The 21,689-nt window shown below is 30.1% G+C and overlaps 1 protein-coding gene across 1 annotated transcript in view; it reads right to left on the bottom strand.

The window, feature by feature from the left end:
- Positions 1-21,689, bottom strand: part of LOC129912108 (nucleoside diphosphate kinase homolog 5) — a 123,079-nt gene that overhangs the window by 11,697 nt on the left and 89,693 nt on the right. The gene's annotated exons all lie outside the window — the stretch shown is intronic.

The raw sequence follows: 21,689 nt of genomic DNA, 5'->3' as shown, positions 1-21,689 counted from the left end.
ATACTAGATTTCCAGATGATAAAACAACGTTTAACCGTATAAGCAACAATCTTAAAAAACAAATTTATAAATTCAAAAACGATTCACTCAGTACATTCCTAAAGAATTTAACGACTGATGCTTCAACCGATTTTTCGCTATGGAAAGCAGCCAAGCGCCTGAAAAGACCGCAGTTACTAAACTCTCCCTTGAAATCTCAAGATGGCAAATGGATCGGTAACCCAAAAGAAAAAGCTAACCTTTTCGCGGAGCATCTTGCGAATGTTTTTAAGCCATACCCAGCAAACGCGGCTGAAAATAGCTTACAGCTTGTTGATAAGATAGATGAAAGTGAAATACCAATTGTAAGATTAAAAGAAATAAAAAGTATGTGTTTACATCAACTATCAAATAAAAAATCACCAGGTTACGATCTTATTACTGCTCAGGTTATGAAAGAAATGCCATTGAAAGCCTTCATAAAACTCCAATATATAATAAATGCATGCCTTAAGAAACGGTATGTCCCACACCATTGGAAAATTGCTGAAGTTATTGTCATACCCAAGCAAGGTAAGCCACCTACAGAAGTGACGTCTTACAGACCAATATCGCTTATACCAATTATGGCAAAAGTTTTTGAAAAACTGCTTCTGAAGAGACTTAGCAAAATTATAGAAGAAAGAAGGTTAATCCCAAATCATCAGTTTGGCTTTAGAAATAAACATTCCACGATAGACCAAGTTCATAGAATAACGGATGTAATAGAAAAAGCATTAGAAGAAAAACAAGTCTGTTCAGCTATTTTCTTAGATGTTGCTCAAGCCTTTGACAAGGTTTGGCATGAGGGACTTGAGTACAAACTGCAAAGGGATCTTCCCAGACAGTACTATGAAATATTAAAATCGTACATCTCAGACCGATTGTTTAGAGTAAGGTACGATCAAGAATATTCGGAATTGAAGAAAATAGAAGCCGGTGTACCACAAGGAAGTGTCCTAGGTCCTACCCTGTATTTACTATACACAAGGGATATCCCAGTTGGGAATCACACCATAATGGCTACTTTTGCAGATGATACCGCAATTTTGGTACCCGACAAATGTGTCTCTAGGGGAGCAGTAAAGCTGCAATATGCCGTCGACACAGTCAGAGATTGGACCGAAAAATGGCGTATCAAGCTCAATGAAACAAAATCTTCACATATAAACTTTACAAATAAAAAGATAAACAATATTCCAATATTCATTAATAATCAAGCTGTACCTTACGCCAATACGGCCAAATACCTTGGAATGACTTTGGATGCAAAGCTAAAGTGGAAAGAGCACATCAAAAAGAAAAGAGAAGAACTAAACTTGAAATATAGAAAAATGTACTGGTTACTTGGTAACAACTCTGATTTATCAACCCAAAACAAAATAATGCTGTATAATCAAGTACTAAAGCCTGTTTGGACCTATGGTATCCAATTATGGGGCTGTACAAAGAAAACAAATATCGAAATCATCCAAAAATTCCAAAACAAAGTCCTTCGTGGAATAGTTAATGCACCTTGGTACATAAGAAATAGCGATCTACATCGTGACTTACAAATAGAAACGGTTACAGAAGTTGTTAAAAAATACGCTGTATCGCATAATCAGAGACTGCAAAGTCATACCAATTCTGAAATGGTGTCCGTCTTGAATACAAGAAACCATGTTCGAAGATTAAGAAGAACCAAGCCTCATGAGCTTATGGTCTAAAAAGACATGGGAAAGTATTAAAAGTTTAAACTTCCCCCAAAGTGATTTTACAAAGTTAAGAAAGAAAAATCTGATGTCGATCTCTCAAGATTGGTCCTGATAAAGAGGTGGTTTTAGTGGTTAAGAGTCCCACACTACTTGGTGTCGAATACTGCCAAGTGTCTTTTGAAGATTTCCTCCCGTCAAAAAAAAAAAAAAAAAAAAAAAAATATTGAAGAATACAAATATACAAAAACGTAAGACCAATACATAGGGTTACCAAAGTCAACAAAATTCAAGTGAAGGCTCCAGGGGAAAAACAGCACAAGTCCATTCCAACTCATACAACTTAGTACAAAAAGCACACAATTTCAACAAGGCTTAAAATTGTTTTATAAAAGTAAGGATGCCATCAGATAGTGCTCAATAAATACTACAAGACCTCATCATTAGTTTATTTTTGACAAAAAGTGAACATGTGCCGTTTTTCCCCTGGACCCTTCAAATAAAAAAACAAATATATAACAAATAATCCTGATGATTTAAAAGTGTTGTCATAAGTCATAAGAAAATGCAAAACTAAAAATAACTTACGAGAGTACCCTAATATGATACAATCATACAAATAAGTAATTATTAACATATTTAATCAAGCGGAAGCAGCTATGATATTTAAAATTAATATGGCCGTTATATTTATTGAGACTGAAACCCTAAAAGTGGCAAAACTTTGTTTCTATTCAGAAATGAGTTACGAGTTATAAGAGCAAAGGTACTATATCGTCCCGTTTCTGCTTGAACCTCGTAAGTTGAATGACTAAAAAATTTCTGATTTTGCTTAAGTATCATCTCGAAACAGAAAGAAATAAAGCATAGAAACTGTTCAAGCAAATGCCAGTATAAGAACTGATGCTGCTATTACGATAGCTGCTCTCAATCACTCTGCTCTTTCACTGAGCAGAGAACAGTTGCGATTTATGTAGAGAAAAGTTTACCTTTTATGATGATGACAAAACAGAGAAGACCAATTTGAAATAGGTACATAAGTACCATTGTTTCAGTGTAGGCATTCAAGGAGTTATTCCATATTAAAAATATCGAAAATTTCGTTCATTTTATTTATTTTGTATTCCATATTTTCAATCATATTTCAAATCAGAAAGCTATTAATAGCTGCTCTTTTTATATGCTGCTCACTGATATCACTGCTCTTTAAAAATCGCTCTTCAGTGCACCGTTAGTCAGAATACTATTATCAAGTGGAACAGAAATGGAACAATACAAAACCAAGAATCTCAACCCGGTGAACTCCGCAATTTGATCTCTAGTATAGAGTGAGAAATAGATACGTGAATCTCTCGACATTAAAATAATTACAGCGCTGGATAAAAGCAGAAAAGGATTCCAATGACATGAATGTTAATTAATAAGTTAGTTAATAAGGTTAAGGATTCTACCGCCCAAAAAATAAAATAAATCAATTTGCAAAGAAAAATTTAACAGACTTTAAAGAAGGGACGTTTTCTTTTCCAATTACTATGTACATGTACCTTTATTTATACCTGGGATAGTCTTCTGACCTAATGTTTTTTAGTCTTCCATAAAAAATTAATAATTTTGGAACTTATTATAGGCAAAGAACGACAGTTCGTAGGTAATTTACAAATTGAATGCATAACTGGCATCATTCCATTTACTTTCAAGTTTCAAATTAATATTGAATATAGAAGAAATCTTGCTCTTCAAAATATCTAAAAACTTGTTTTCTAAAAAAAATTGTAAAGCTTTTAGATAAGTTCGAAATTGGAATAGAAGAAAAAAACAAAACTTTTTACAGAAAACATAATATCTTATAACCTGATAGCTGACAGCTTATTTATTATCTTAATAACTCATGCCTCACATGTATAAGAACAATTATAGTACCATACAAGATCTTAAAAACAGATTCTCAATCTTTTGAATCTTCTGGTGTTTAAATGTACAAATTTATTAAATTCTTGAATTAGTTACTTAAACAAAAAATTAAAAAGATACTGAAAACGTGTAAGGACAATAACCCACTTTTTTACTTTTGATTTCGTTCCAAGTATGTCATACAAGACTTCCCACTGTGAAGTTCTTAGAAGCTTAGTTTGTTTTCAAATAAATTTCAAGGAAAAAAAGTGAAAATCACAAATTGCATGATGAATCATGCTTGAAGCTTAACGCATTGTGTGGCTTTCAAAATATTTTCTTTGAAAGAAATATATATCCAATGTTTATCTATAAACATACATACACGTATGTATGTATGTACATATATTATTTTATTATGATAAAGGAATGCGAAACACAATATTTCCTTGAAGCAGCTAAGGGTTTTTAAATAAGAATTTATGGAACACAAATTGTTTTCTTTGTGTGTTTTTTTTTGTGAAAGCTTAAATAAAAGGTTTCCTACATGTTATACATTTTTATAATTCTCTTTTTTTTTTAATTCTGCTTAGGTAAAATAGAACAAACAAAAATAAGAGGTAATGAAATAGCTTTGAAGAAAAAGACTTTGAGCTTCCTGAGTTATTCAGAGACATGCAACAGTAAGTATGGTTAGTTGACCAAAATTTCTACTGGGTTATGAAAATATTCCTTCAAAAACTGAGGACAAATTTTTTTCCTTTCTTATATTCTTTTTAGGAATGCTTAAGGTTTAAAAAAGAATAAACTTTCTGTTGGATAATGTTTAAAATTGCATTAAATAATTAAAATGTAGGTAGGGGAGAGTGGGGCTAAATGTAACAGGGGTAAGAATTAACAGCTAACAAAAGCGATGTTCCTTTCAATATTAAGAAACGCGTAAATTAGAAAAATGCTCAATTTTTGCATATCTACCGGCACATTTTCTTCAGATGAAGATTAGACGACAGGGTGAGAAGTTACACTAGTGGTGCCCAAAAAATGCATGTTTGTAACTTTTTTTTTTAATTTTATTTTTGGTCTACCTCTTTACCCGAAAAAGATAGAGTGCTAAGTGTTTTTTTGTTATATGCAACTGTGTTTTGGCTCAAATTGCGTGTATATGTTCTCAAGTAGCACACTTGTGTATAAATTGGTGTAAATTCATTAATTTTGGTGTAAAATTGAGAAAATTGAAAAAATATGGTGTATTTCTCAAAATTAGTGGTATAAAAATTATACCACTGTCTTTTCTGTACAAAATTTCAACATTTTTTTGAGATTCCGTGCAAAAAATACACCGATATTCAGTTGTTTTTATAATATACCATTAATGGTGCATAAAATTATTTGATTCTGAAATCAACCAAAACGGTTTATTTTGTACACTCTGTTTGGTGTAGGAAGCACACCCTGTGGACATAAAATTCACCAAAATGCATATGTGGGAGACGCCATATTTTTCATTGGAGGCCATTTAAAAATAGAAGACATCGATTAATTATTTTATTAAAATAGTATATTTATCGACCTAATAGTCCCGCATTCTTAGTTTTTTCGATTCATTATAAAATAACTTTTCTTAAAAAAATGTAAAACAACACAAAAATTATAATTTTTGAAAAATGGATTCTTAAAATCGAAAAAAAAATCATTAATTCACTGACATTTTTGAGGCGCTCGATTTTTAGAGGGGGTAGCATCTAAAATTAGTAGATAGAATTTGTTTCGTTTTAAAATTTGGCAAACAAAATCATATTTAACCATTGGTTTCTTATGGCAATATTATGAAAGTGAATAAAAATTCATTTTCATTTATTTCATAAGAAATGGTGTGAATTAGAATTCATCAAACTGTTTGAGATAAAAAATAAACTTTGGTTCAAATTTTAAATCAGAATAATTTAAATGGTGTATTTTATCCATAGATTTATTGTGTATTTTTCAATTTCAAAGGGATAATTTTCACCAAAAACAGATCATTTAATATACCACTAGTGCCATTTATACACCAAAATCGGTATATTTTTTTAACCACCGGAGTTTATTTTATACGAGAAAATGGTGTATTTTTTATATTCAAAATGCATATCACGAAAGTGCAAAAAATACACCAAATATTTTGGTGTATCTTAGACTTTTGTGCTACTTGAGTTATGTCTACATCAGTTTCGCTTTTTTTTTTAAATTGATTTTATGTGCCAAATTTCATGCTGGGGCTAGTTGTAACATTTTTCCGGGGCAAGTTGTACCATGTAAAAACCTACCTATACTGAAAAATTGTTTACCTAATATAATTATCAACCCTGAATATGAATGCTTGTAATTGAATTTGTATTTATTTTGAAATTGGAAACACATTTTTGAACCACCACTTGAATTCATAAAGCTTATAAAACAATTTATGAATTCGAATAATTTTTATTTAAGACTACTGTCAAATTTTCTCTGGAAATCTTGGATTTGCTCCACTTTTTACAAATTTGCACCAAAATTTCATGACTGAGGTTTGTTTTTATTGTTATTAATTAAAAATAAATAAATATAAACAAATAAAGGTATTTTTGTCTTATTTTTAGTTCTTGGTACAACCTACCCCGGTATGTGTTACACTTTGCCCCGTATGTGGGGTAAGTTGAAACAACACGATTTTTTTTTTGGAAGCTTTATTTTTCAACATTACCGTTATGTTTTGCTAAATTTTTATGATGGATCTTGGAGCTAAAACATGGGTCTTTAATTTAAAAAAGGTCTGGTTGACCCACTTTCAAATTTGTAGGAGAACCATCGATTTTAGAAAAAAGTGTTACATTTGGCCCCACTCTCCCCTACTTATCGAGTTTAATCCAAACTAAATTGTGTATATACGAACCTACATCCGGACAAAATGGGGCAATATTGACCAACAACTCTCAACCATTAAAACACAGTTCTTTTCAATTTGAAGTTTTATGTCTATGCTTATGTCGTCGCTTTCACGGCATATAGATCAGTGCCGAAGCCTTCAAAAACATTAAAAAGTAAAAAAAAAAAAATCATATTAGGATGAAACCTATTGGAAAAGGAGGTGAATATGATAAAAATTAAAGGAAAACTAAATTACGGGCGAGCCAGGTTCGGGAAGTGGATGGGTTGAGTTTTTAATGGTAAATAATAGTATATCTCAATTTCCGGCAAAATTACAAGTCCTATACGGAAAAATGTTGCATGGCAAAGTTGTAGGTAATAAAAAGATCTACAAGTTTTGCACTGACAATTTTTTCACATAACCTCAAAATTTATGTGAAAAATTCTAATAACCGCGTTTTTGGTTTTTTATTTACTTACCTTATTATGGCTTAAATACACTGTAATTTATTTGACTTAAAATATTTATTTTTTTTACTTTATTTTGACTTACCTAATATCAAAAAAACACCATAATTTTCAATCGAAAATTCACGTGTCAAAATATCAGCTTTTTTCAAAAAGTCGGTGGGCATTTCGTTCGTTAAAATAACTACTTTCTGACGGTGTAAGAAAAAATTTAAATTAGTATACTTTAGTACATGTTCTCGTAAAATGCAAGAAATGAAACAAAGCTGCTTGAATACGAAAATTTCTTTTTATCATTATTTACCATTTTGGCCTATACGAAAATTTACACTTTAATTATGTACTAAATAATCGTTTACCTACTAAATATGGTTTCATATTACACTGATAAATCTTCCCGAACTTGGTACGCCCGTAATTTATTTTTCCTTTCATTTGTATCACATTCACCTCCTTTTCCAATGGGTTTTATTCTAGGTACTATGATTTTTTTTGGTTTCAAAAATTATCGACCCTGGCCTAATAGTGGCATGAGTCGGAATTAGCTAATTTTTAGGAGAGACATTTAAAGTTTTTTGAATCATTGAAAAATGATTTTCGTTGTCAATAAAAAACAAAACTCAAAAGTTATACACCCTGAAAAGTTATATACACTGAAAAATTGCAATTTTTTTGCTATAAGATGGTAAGTTTTATAGAAAACGTAATATTAAAAAAAAAATAGGTTCGAGTTATGCCGTTTTTCGAAAAAGTAGAACTATTTTCGACATTGTTTTTTTTTTGACCCTATGGAAAAAGTGCCCTTTTGAATGTTATTAAAAGACAAAACTAAAAATACAAAACTTAATTTTTACTTTATTAAATATAACGAAAGAGATACCAAACATTTTAACATAACGTAAACGCTTTTGTATAAAAATTTTCGTTAAAATCGGGTTAATCTTGTACAGACAGACAGAATTGCCGAACCCACTTTTTTGACATTCTCCATCATCGTAATGTCATTTTAAATTATCTCGAGTCCGATTTTTTTACGAATCCTAAACTTGCCCTATACTACCTATATCGCAAGTAAAAAGGACGAATGGTCACCGTACCTTTTATATTTTGTTATTTCCAACAGAATTGTTGATTTTTATTTTCCTTTTAGTAAGTCAAAAGGGCCTGATCAACGAAATCCACCTGCGTTTTAAAATTATAGCTCTTACTTCTCAATATTTAATAATGTAGATATGTATGATAATGAAATGACGCATTAACACACCTGCTAAATATAATTGATTTTCATAAAATCATATTTTACTAATAATTTGCTTAAACACTCAATGATATAAATTGAGCCTTTAATTAAAATAACTGGTCATGCAGCCACGTAATTTCTGTTGACCATCAATTAAACAAACAAATTAACTATTCAAATAATCCTATATATTTTGGAGTTTTTTTTAATAGTATTTCAAATATGAGTGGAGTGTCATTCGAGTATATGTACTGTACTGTACATACATATATAGTACCCAATATACCCATCCTCATAATACCTACATTGAGAGTAATTTGATTAATCTTCGACATGCAAAACGTTTTATATTGTAAACCACAAATATGATTACATTGACACAGGAGAAAAGTACGGGGATATATCAAATTAACCACAATAAAATACATAGTATTATGAAAGCAGAGGCATTCGCATCACACATAAAATGTATCCCGCATTTGGTCACATTAATTCACACATTATTTGAGTGTATAATGCCCGAAAATTCCTATTTCCGGGAATTCAACACATATTTTAGGAATTTCATCACACCATGTTTTTTGTGGTTATGTCAGGGTACATACATACATGTGAAAATAAATATTTAGAAACGAAAAGGATTATTGTTATAATAATAAAATATTTCCTAATAAACTGGAAGGTGACCTAAAAAACTTCATCCCTAGTCCCTGGAGGCCTCGACATACGTGTTTGTTTCCAGTTGAGCCTTTTTGAGTTGTATTGATTTTTAACTCCTTTTTTAGAGAAATCTGGGTTGCCGATGCTAATACTATTATTTAATATATCATGCTACCTAATGTGGAGTATCTTTTCAAAAACTGATATATTTTTTAAATTTGATTGTGTCAAACCCTATTTATCTGAATGTAGACTTAATTCACAGTAGGTTTATAGAAATATAAGGTAATCCAAATGCGCACGTTGGACCTTTATTGTATTTTTTTCGTTTTTAAACTATCGACAAAAAAACGCGATCAAAAATTAAACAATATTTGACCATTTTCCGAGAAGAGTAAATATTTACTCTACGAACGACACCATAATAGAGATTCAAAGAAGAACTACCCAAAGAAACTGCTGCTACTTCGATTTGGAGGGCGTTTGGAGCGGCTGCAAACATAAAATCCAGAATCTTCGAATTATTAAAAATTCAACCTTGTATGACTCAAAATTTCATGCTCAAATAACTCAAAAAAGGGAGCAGGTACGATTTTGAAATTTACAAATTTGGAATCCTGAGATCATTTCGAACAAATCTGCATCATTACTTTTGGGGTCCATTTTTGTAAACCCTGCCGCGTTTTCAAGACCACCGTGTATTTTGTTATTTTCTCCCAAACTATGTGAAGTAAAATCTTATTGCCGATCAAATTTTCTTAAAAATTATACATTTTACTTCGAAAAAACACAAAAGCGCTCTTAAATTAGAACACATTTAGAGTTTTTTATTTAATATTTTTCAACAATTTGGAATGAGAAACAAATGAAAAATTGATAAATTGATAATCACATATCAAAAAAATTTTCAAAAATGTAATATTTAAATATCATCCCAATAATTAAAATATTGTTTTGATATTTTAATTATCATAAAGCACATTTTATAGAGAATATTTTACTGAAATTTAAAAAATGTTAATTTGATATTTAAAAAATTTTAAATTGATATTGTTTTTTTTTTTCGGTGTACTAGACGAACGTTCCCCGAAATGGTGTAGATCTTGTGGAAACGATTATAGCGATCTAAATCACTTTTATGTGATGAATTGTTATATTAGGATAGAAGATCTTTAATAAATCACATATGTATGTATATGTCGTTATTTCGTTATTCAAGGACCAATTTCAATAAAAAAATGCATTTTATGCATTTCTTAAATACCAAGGTCGAAAGTGATTTAAAAAAATGTTTGGGAGGTTTTTTGATAAAACTTTTTATTCCAGTAGTACTTACATATTGATTGAATATACCAAAAAAAGGCAGAATAATGTCGGTTATACTACATTATTTATTCAGTGTTCTGAAACTTTTCTGGAAATGAAGTTTTTACCATAGTTTTCCAAAACCATTATAAAAAATGAAATAAGTTCATTTTAAGCCGATCTATAACAGAAAAGGTGAAAAACACATTTTATTTTCTTTTTTTATAAAAAACCCAATTTTTAATTTTTTTTTTCAAAACTATTTTTTAAGTAAAATTATATGATCTTTTCAAAAAAAAATATCCCGTTATGATTTTTACACTTTTAAGCTATTTTTTCAAAGTTTTTTGTTGTTGTTTTTCTAGGCATACTTAGTATTTGGGTTATATCTTGAGTAATAAATGACTAACCTGAACAAAAAAAACAGCACCTGAAAGCTGAATAAATAAGTAAGAAACACTAGAATAACTTTTCTGGTAACTCCAGATGTTAAAGTGCAATGTATCAAAACAATAAAAAAAATCGATTTTTTAAAGGAAATTTTTGACAAAAAAAGTTCTTACTGAGAGAAAAAATCAAAATCTTTCGAATCCTCATAGTTATAAATTTTGCATGTCTAGTACACTCTCTTGCAAGATAACAATATACTTTTCTTCAAAATCCATGCATAAGTTACAAAGCTATGACCATTTTTGTAACGATCAAAATTTTCGACTCTTTTTAATACTTTTTGAGTCTTTGTCTATCACTTGAAAAGCAAGCCGAATTTTTTTAAATATTTTAAAATGCAAATATAGCAAAAAACTTAAGAAAAACTATTCAAAAAGGAGAAAAAAACGACATTTTTAATGTTTCTACTAAATACTTTCTACTAATAACTTTGAGTATTTATGGATATTGGAAAAAATTTTCACAAAAATTGAATACGGCTAAATTTGGATAAAATATGAACTTTCAAAATCTAATGTTTTTGATCTTTTTGAACCATATGTTTAACAAAAAAAAAAGAAAAAAGTAATTTAAAAAATGGTTTTAAAATATGATTTTCACCATTTCTGTTATAGATCGGCTTAAGATGAACTTATTTCATTTTTAATAACGGTTTTGGAAAGGTCTAAATATCACCCTACAAATGCAAAAAAAATCATTTATGTATAAAGTCAACAAGAAGTATGCAAAAAAGTAATTTAAGATCATGGTTTTCTTTACTCTCAAAAATTGAGCGACATAAGGAATTAAATCATACTACTCACTTGCTAATTTTTTTGGGCGATTATTTATATACAGAAGTTCATATTTTGAGCTAAAGAACCGGTAAAAAATGACACAAAAAGATGTTATGATATAAGTATTTTTCGTATATTATTTTCACATGGAATTACTCATATGCTTTCTTGACGTGGAAAAAGGGACATAGAGTGTTATTTCAATTTCCTCATGATAGTAAAGTCTTATTTGAAACGAGCCATTATATCGTAGGGCGTTATTTCATTTGAAGTTCTCCAATAACTCAAATTTCAAAACCGTTATTAAAAATGAAATTAGTTCATTTTAAGCTGATCTATTACAAAAAAGGTGAAAAACACATTTTATTTTTTTTCTAAAAAACCCATTTTTTAATTTTTTTTTCAAAACTGTTTTTGAAGTAAAAAATTATGATCTTTTCAATAAAAATAGTTTCGTGATGATTTTTTGACTTTTAAGCTGTTTTTTTGCAATTTTTTATTTTGATGATTCAAATTTTTACATAAAACGATAATGAGGCTCGCCACGAGTACGATAACTTAGGCGACAAGAATTGATAACGGTATTTTGTAGAGGAGTTCAATACAATTATTTTTTACTATGGGAGGGGGTGTCTATCTCCCCTCGTTTAGGCGGGAGGGGCAATTTTCTAAAATACTAAAAATAAATATTAAAAATCAACGGCAATACTTACAGTTATATTTGATATCTTTCTGAAAAGCCAGAATTGTAAACTTAATTTTAGTTTTTAAATCAAATTATTTCAATTAATTTTTCTCGAAATAATCAACTTCAAAGTCAAAATTTGGGGAAAAAAGTTTTCAAAAAACACATTAAATACTATTTTTGTCAAGACTGTCATTTTAAATATGAAATTAATCAATGAAATAAACTGCCTCAATCAATTTCTTATCAAATACTGAAAACCAGATGCTTCTATGCCTTCTAGTTTTTGAGAAAATTGAAAATAAGAAAATTATCTTTTTATCAGGTTTGTATTTTTTAGCTGTTTTCGTGTTTACACAAACAAAATGCATGGAAGCAGTATGCCCTCTTGCAACCCCCAGCTTGGGCTCACTATTATAGGATTTGGGGTGGGTGCAAGTTTGGATGTAGTCAAATTTTCTTCAGAATTTAAAAGTTTTTTCGAATCCAAAAGATTCCCCCTGCAACCCCCCCAAGCAGGGGGGTTGCAGGGGGACAGCATGCCCCCTCTTACCCATCTCACTTTGAAAAGCCTTGAACTTCATACCTACTTATACCGTGTCTTTATTTATTTTTAAGAATTGGTTTTCTTTCAAAATTTAAAAGTTTCTTCGAATCCAAAAGAAACTTTGTACATACCCAACCTTGACCCCAGGGGGGTTGCATCCCCATACCCATCTCACTTTGATACGCCTTGAATTTCATACCATTTTTATAAAAAAAAATCGCGAGATTCTAAGGACCAATTTCAAATGGCCTAAGAGAAGCGGGACAGAGGACCCAAAAAGGAAGTTAAAATCCTGAGAACCCTCGAAGGGGGACAGGCATGATACTTTTAATTTAAAAAGCTGTTAATATTGGCGAAAATAGTCAAAAAAATGAAAATCTGATAAAAAGATAATTTTCTTATTTTCAATTTTCTCAAAAACTAGAAGGCATAGAAGCATCTGGTTTTCAGTATTTGATAAGAAATTGATTGAGGCAGTTTATTTCATTGATTAATTTCATATTTAAAATGACAGTCTTGACAAAAATAGTATTTAATGTGTTTTTTTAAAACTTTTTTCCCCAAATTTTGACTTTGAAGTTGATTATTTCGAGAAAAATTAATTGAAATAATTTGATTTAAAAACTAAAATTAAGTTTACAATTCTGGCTTTTCAGAAAGATATCAATTATAACTGTAAGTATTCCCGTTGATTTTTAATATTTATTTTTAGTATTTTAGAAAATTGTCCCTCCCGCCTAAACGAGGGGAGATAGACACCCCCTCCCATAGTAAAAAATAATTGTATTGAACTCCTCTACAAAATACCGTTATCAATTCTTGTCGCCTAAGTTATCGTACTCGTGGCGAGCCTCATTATCGTTTTATGTAAAAATTTGAATCATCAAAATAAAAAATTGCAAAAAAACGGCTTAAAAGTCAAAAAATCATCACGAAACTATTTTTATTGAAAAGATCATAATTTTTTACTTCAAAAACAGTTTTGAAAAAAAAATTAAAAAATGGGTTTTTTAGAAAAAAAATAAAATGTGTTTTTCACCTTTTTTGTAATAGATCAGCTTAAAATGGACTAATTTCATTTTTAATAACGGTTTTGGAAAAGTCTAAATATCACCCTACAAATGCAAAAAAACATTCATTCAATTATGTATAAAGTCGCAAGAAATATGCAAAAAAGTAATTTAAGATCATGTTTTTTTTTACTCTCAAAAATTGAGTGACTTAGGGAATCAATTCATTCTAATCACTTGCTAATTTTTTGGGGGGATTATTTATATACAGAAGTTAATATTTTGAGCTAAGGTACCGATAAAAAATGAGATTTTATGACATATGTATTTTTCGTATATTCTTTTCACATGGAATTACTCATATATATAGACCGAGAGCCGGGAGCAGATTTCGTGCGTGAGAGGTAACCGATTCATATGAATGTCAGAGGTAGCGTGGGTCATGGTGATGACGAAAACCTTAGTCTGCCTGCATTTATTTGGGGCGTTGTCGAGAAAAAGCGCATCAAAAGTACCATTTTTCTGAAAATCGATTTAGTGAGGGTAACCACTTAAAATTTATTGATAACCAACGCCACATACTCACTGATAACAAATATACCAATGGCAGACATTTTAAGTGCGGCCAAAGCCCCGGCAGACTGTCCCGAAAATGCGTTTTTTTTGGCGTTTTTAGACTTTGGGGTAACCACCTAAAATTAATCGCATCCTGTAGCGGTGGACTCCCTGATAACAAAAATACCCATGGCAGACATTTTGAGTGTGGCCAAACCCTCGGCAGACGGTTTTGAAAATGCAGTTTTTCTGAAAATTGATTTATTTAGGGTAACCACTTAAAATTAGTCGCATCCTGTAGCGGTGGACTCCCTGATGACAAAAATACCCATGGCAGACATTTTGAGTGTGGCCAAACCCTCGGCAGACGGTTTTGAAAATGCAGTTTTTCTGAAAATTGATTTATTTAGGGTAACCACTTAAAACTAGTCGCATCCTGTTGCGGTGGACTCCCTGATGACAAAAATACCCATGGCAGACATTTTGAGTGTGGCCAAACCCTCGGCAGACGGTTTTGAAAATGCAGTTTTTCTGAAAATTTATTTATTTTACTTTTTCACATAACTCGCGTATTATTGGACCTAGCAGAAAAAATTGTATAGCAATCTTAAAGATAATTGAATTTCCTACAGAATATGTTAAATAAGTTTTTTCGATTAAACCTTCGGTTTAAGAGTTAGGGTGGTTTTTTGAAGCAAGTCAAAGGGTGGTTTTCTTATTTTCGTCATATCTCTTTTATTTGAGCTTTTTTAAAAATTAATTTGGAGTAAAAGTTGTAGATCTTTTTATTACCTTCATTTATTACATTAACGGTTTTTCGATTTGACAGACCGTTTTCGATCTGTAGGAAAAAAACTTCAAAAAGTTTGCAATTTTTTATATAGGAAAAAGGTTCTACATAGTACAGGGTAATTTGCAATAGATGTAACAAAAAACCTTGGCGTGTAGGTTGCACTCAGGCAAGAAAAACATCGTATAGTTTTAGGCGGGGAGGGGCAAAAAGATTGCAATTTTTTATATAGGAAAAAGCTATATAAAAAATTGCAAACTTTTTGAAGTTTTTTTCCTACAGATCGAAAACGGTCTGTCAAATCGAAAAACCGTTAATGTAATAAATGAAGGTAATAAAAAGATCTACAGCTATTACTTCAAATTAATTTTTAAAAAAGCTCAAATAAAAGAGATATGACGAAAATAAGAAAACCACCCTTTGACTTGATTCAAAAAAACCACCCTAACTCTTAAACCGAAGGTTTAATCGAAAAAACTTATTTAACATATTCTGTAGGAAATTCAATTATCTTTAAGATTGCTATACAATTTTTTCTGCTAGGTCCAATAATACGCGAGTTATGTGAAAAAGTAAAATAAATAAATTTTCAGAAAAACTGCATTTTCAAAACCGTCTGCCGAGGGTTTGGCCACACTCAAAATGTCTGCCATGGGTATTTTTGTCATCAGGGAGTCCACCGCAACAGGATGCGACTAGTTTTAAGTGGTTACCCTAAATAAATCAATTTTCAGAAAAACTGCATTTTCAAAACCGTCTGCCGAGGGTTTGGCCACACTCAAAATGTCTGCCATGGGTATTTTTGTCATCAGGGAGTCCACCGCTACAGGATGCGACTAATTTTAAGTGGTTACCCTAAATAAATCAATTTTCAGAAAAACTGCATTTTCAAAACCGTCTGCCGAGGGTTTGGCCACACTCAAAATGTCTGCCATGGGTATTTTTGTTATCAGGGAGTCCACCGCTACAGGATGCGATTAATTTTAGGTGGTTACCCCAAAGTCTAAAAACGCCAAAAAAAACGCATTTTCGGGACAGTCTGCCGGGGCTTTGGCCGCACTTAAAATGTCTGCCATTGGTATATTTGTTATCAGTGAGTATGTGGCGTTGGTTATCAATAAATTTTAAGTGGTTACCCTCACTAAATCGATTTTCAGAAAAATGGTACTTTTGATGCGCTTTTTCTCGACAACGCCCCAAATAAATGCAGGCAGACTAAGGTATTCGTCATCACCATGACCCACGCTACCTCTGACATTCATATGAATCGGTTACCTCTCACGCAAGAAATCTGCTCCTGGCTCTTAGACTTGCATTACCATATTTACCACTTGGAACTGTGCCATTTTTCCTGAAAAAAAAAAGAAATCTTAAATCTGTTTTGCAAACACTCTTGTTTTCAAAGGAAAACGTATTTTAAGAAGTTGAATAGTTGGTTTTTTTATTTTCGATATTTTTTTAGTTCAACTGTAAATATTTCCAAATACAGAGTCTTATGCCAGCCCTGGCAAGTCCTCTGTTCTGTGTTGCATAGACACACATAAAAATAACTGTCGTAGTTTTACTATAGATATATCTAGGTATAATTTTTTTTCTAAAACAATTATTTGCGAAAAGTTGGTTAATCCAAACCCACATAGAATGAAACCGTATATTCGAATGCTGTAAGCCAACACATAACCCTGGGAGAAAATTCCTTGTGTTCATTGGGACGCATTTAATATTCATGTCTATGGTGCTTCAGGTGCTTTGTAGAATGTCTGCCAATATTGCCTTACTTGGCTGAGTACGGCACAAAATCGGGATTTTTAAACCAACCAAACAAACCCAAAAACGATGTCACCGGGTTATTGAAAATGTATGAGAATTGATGTGGTTTTTGGATTCTTGTTATTGGTTTTTTTTTTTTTTTTTGTATTTCGATTGAATAATTATTTATTTGTACTATTCTTCAGATAGCTATAAATATAAGTATTGAAAGAAGTTTAAGTTAATAAAATACAGTTTAGAGAGCCGCTAAGGAAACTTTTTAAGCTTTTGAAATTCATATTAATTAGATTTTAAATAAACTTGTCAATAATAATTTATTTTTAGCTTTAAAGTTTTATTTTACGAAATCATGTTTCAAGTAATATCGTGTGGACGGAAATGACGTAGGTTTTAATTGCTGTTCAGTATCGCAAGTGCATTCTTTGAAAGTTTGAACTTGAGACCTTGTTAAACTTGATAGGGTCGCACGAAGTTGGATCCTAGACAAAGAGTTGGCAACAGATTTAATGTGTGAGAGGTAATCGACTAAATTTAATATTACAAGGAGGTCCGTTTTAGCTGCAACAGACATGTAAGTCTCCCGTTTCTGAGAAAAAATGCATTTACTGCACAGTTAACTGATTACTTCGGGTTTTGAGCCAAAAGAATTTTGTTTTTACCAGTTTTAAGATAAAAAACTAGCTTTTGTAAAAATAAATTGAAAAAAAAAAACAATAATTGTGACCGAATTTATATGGTTACCTATAATTAATTGAAATGTTACAATCGATTTTAAACAACTGCTCTTAATCATGCCTGAAGCCTGATCCACAATATTTTCTTAAAAAAAATCTTTTTAAAATCGTTTATAATTCATAAAAAATGCGATTTTTTGACAAATTGAATTATGTACTTTTTATGAAAGATAAAAGAAAAAAACAACTTCATATCCTGGGATACGAACAGCAGGAGTGGGAGACAATCACCTTATCACCTATAGTCAAACACGATTAACTTGCATGGGATATACAAATTTAAAATAATAGTAATATTAATTTTTTAAAAAATTTATCGCTCCGCGTCAAAATTTTCGCAACCACAATCGAAATATTGTTTAAAAATACGCATGCACATATAAATAAATACAAAAATAATTCACGAGACTCTTGCAACGATCTCGTCTCAACAACAACATTTTGGATCAGACATCACTGTTTTTTATGATTCTTTATGAAATTTTACAACTTTCATTTCGGAAATAATAAATAATTCGAAACAATAATTTATATGCGTTGCACCGCACTGTCGTGCAATTTACTTTCAGAGAAAAACTATGAAGAAGTGCAATGGTCTGCATCCGACAAGAAACTGTAGGTATCCTCTCCGACTTGTTTTTTTTTTTAAATGAGATCCAAACCATAAATAGGGAATACACTTTATTAGTTTTAAATAAAATAATAAACAGTTAAACAATTTTTTATATATAAATATTTATTTATTTTAATTTTTTATTTTAAAAATTTACAACTTTTATATTTTTTGTGACGACGACGCGTTTCGGAGCTGTTACTCCATCATCAGGTCGAATACTTTTGTTGTTTAGTGTTGTTGTATTTTATCATTTGACCTGAGCTTTTTTAAATCTTCTGTTGTTGTTGTTGGTGAAAGTTTAGTTGTTCTTGTTTAGAGTTTTTATAGTAACACCCAGAGAAAAAGTCGGTGTAAAATTGCCTTAGACGCCTAAGGCAAAATTTTTTCTATGAATGTTAGTTTTCGAGCATAACTTGCCTTAGTTCTAAGGCAATTTATGCTCGAAAATCCTAAGCTAAATTTACCTAGAATAGGCTAATTTGCCTTAGATAGATAAGGTGAATTTTTTTCTATGGATGTTATTTTTCGAGCATAACTTGCCTTAGGACTAAGGCAATTTTTGTTAGTTTTTTAACCTAGAACTAAGGTAATTTTACCTTAGGCCTAACAAAATTTTACCTAGGGCCTCAAATGTTAGTTTTCTAACACAATTTAGCTTAGGACTAAGGCAATTTATGTTAGACTTTTACCTAGGACTAAGGTAATTTTACCTTAGGCCTAAGCTAATTTTTTTTTTGGGGAAAATTTTTTTCAAATGTTATTTTCCTAACACAATTTTGCCTAGGACTAAGGCAATTTATGTTAGACTTTTACCTAGGACTAAGGTAATTTTACCTTAGGCCTAAGCTAATTTTTTTTTTGGGGAAAATTTTTTTCAAATGTTATTTTCCTAACACAATTTTGCCTAGGACTAAGGCAATTTATGTTACACTTTTACCTATGACTAAGGTAATATTACCTTAGGCCTAAGCTAATTTTTTTTTGGGGAATATTTTTTTCAAATGTTATTTTTCTAACACAATTTTGCCTAGGACTAAGGCAATTTATGTTACACTTTTACCTAGAACTAAGGTAATATTACCTTAGGCCTAAGCTAGTTTTTTTTTTGGGAAAATTGCTTTTTGCGCCAAAAAGAATGAAATGTTTTCCTTTTTTCTCCAATTAAAAAAAAAAGAAAACACTTCAATGACTAAAACGATTATTGAAAAATAATAATAAATTTGTGTTTTTTTTTTTTTTTTCCTTTGTATAGGCATGTATACCATAAAAAAAAAACGAAAACACACATATTTTTTTCGTTTTTTAATAATTATCAAAAAATGTTTTTTTTTTTCACTTTCAACGAAATTTCGTTATTGTTGTTGATCGGCCATCATGGTTTGATTGAAAGAATTTTTTACCTAGGGCTTAAGCAAATTTTACCTAGGCCTAACGTAATATTACCTTAGGCCTAAGCTAATTTTTTTTTTGGGAAAATTGCTTGTTGCGCCAAAAAGAATGAAATGTTTTCCTTTTTTCTTCAATTAAAAAAAAAAGAAAACACTTCAATGACTAAAACGATTATTGAAAAACAATAATAAATTTGTGTTTTTTTTTTTTTTTTTCCTTTGTATAGGCATGTATACCATAAAAAAAAACGAAAACACACATATTTTTTTCGTTTTTTAATAATTATCAAAAAATGTTTTTTTTTTTCACTTTCAACGAAATTTCGTTATTGTTGTTGATCGGCCATCATGGTTTGATTGAAAGAATTTTTTACCTAGGGCCTAAGCAAATTTTACCTAGGCCTAACGTAATATTACCTTAGGCCTAAGCTAATTTTTTTTTTGGGAAAATTGCTTTTTGCGCCAAAAAGAATGAAATGTTTTCATTTTTTCTTCAATTAAAAAAAAAAGAAAACACTTCAATGACTAAAACGATTATTGAAAAACAATAATAAATTTGTGTTTTTTTTTTTTTCCTTTGTATAGGCATGTATACCATAAAAAAAAAAACGAAAACACACATATTTTTTTCGTTTTTTAATAATTATCAAAAAATGTTTTTTTTTTTCACTTTCAACGAAATTTCGTTATTGTTGTTGATCGGCCATCATGGTTTGATTGAAAGAATTTTTTACCTAGGGCCTAAGCAAATTTTACCTAGGCCTAACGTAATATTCCCGGCAAAAATTTCAAAATTTCTTGGTTACCTTAGGCCTAAGCTAATTTTACCTAGAACTAAGGCAATTTTCCCTCCAAAAGTGCGAAAATAAATAAATGTCTGTAATTAATTAAATTATTTAGAAATACTAATTTTTCTTTAAATAAATAATTTGTTTGATATGAATAAATCAAATAAATATATAGTTACACATTTGTATTTTAATTTCCGACAGAATATATTAAATAAGTTTTTTTGATTTTCGCTTTCGTTTAGAAGTTATAGCGACTTTTGTGAAATAAAACATCTCGCAAACAAAGACATGAAATTTTTACTTTTTTCGTCATATCTTTTCTATTTTTGCTTTTTTTGAAAAATTGTCAGATATAAAAGTTGTAGATTTTTTGATTTCCGACAGAATATATTAAATAAGTTTTTTTGATTTTCGCTTTCGTTTTGAAGTTATAGCGACTTTTGTGAAAAAAAACATCTCTCAAAGACATGAAATTTTGCTTTTTTCGTCATATCTTTTCTATTTTTGCTTTTTTTGAAAAATTGTCAGATATAAAAGTTGTAGATTTTTTAATTTCCGACAGAATATATTAAATAAGTTTTTTTGATTTTCGCTTTCGTTTAGAAGTTATAGCGACTTTTGTGAAAAAAAAACATCTCTCAAACAAAGACATGAATTTTTTACTTTTTTCGTCATATCTTTTCTATTTTTGCTTTTTTTGAAAAATTGTCAGATATAAAAGTTGTAGATTTTTTGATTTCCGACAGAATATATTAAAAAAGTTTTTTTGATTTTCGCTTTCGTTTAGAAGTTATAGCGACTTTTGTGAAAAAAAAACATCTCTCAAACAAAAAGACATGAAATTTTTACTTTTTTCGTCATATCTTTTCTATTTTTGCTTCTTTTGAAAAATTGTCAGATATAAAAGTTGTAGATTTTTTGATTTCCGACAGAATATATTAAATAAGTTTTTTTGATTTTCGCTTTCGTTTAGAAGTTATAGCGACTTTTGTGAAAAAAAACATCTCTCAAAGACATGAAATTTTTACTTTTTTCGTCATATCTTTTCTATTTTTGCTTTTTTTGAAAAATTGTCAGATATAAAAGTTGTAGATTTTTTGATTTCCGACAGAATATATTAAATAAGTTTTTTTGATTTTCGCTTTCGTTTAGAAGTTATAGCGACTTTTGTGAAAAAAAAACATCTCTCAAACAAAAAGACATGAAATTTTGCTTTTTTCGTCATATCTTTTCTATTTTTGCTTTTTTTGAAAAATTGTCAGATACAAAAGTTGTAGATTTTTTGATTTCCGACAGAATATATTAAATAAGTTTTTTTGATTTTCGCTTTCGTTTAGAAGTTATAGCGACTTTTGTGAAAAAAACATCTCTCAAACAAAAAGACATGAAATTTTGCTTTTTTCGTCATATCTTTTC

This window comes from Episyrphus balteatus, chromosome 2 (assembly GCF_945859705.1).
Source record: "Episyrphus balteatus chromosome 2, idEpiBalt1.1, whole genome shotgun sequence".
Taxonomy (NCBI): domain Eukaryota; kingdom Metazoa; phylum Arthropoda; class Insecta; order Diptera; family Syrphidae; genus Episyrphus; species Episyrphus balteatus.
This window is presented reverse-complemented; position numbering and strand designations above follow the sequence as displayed.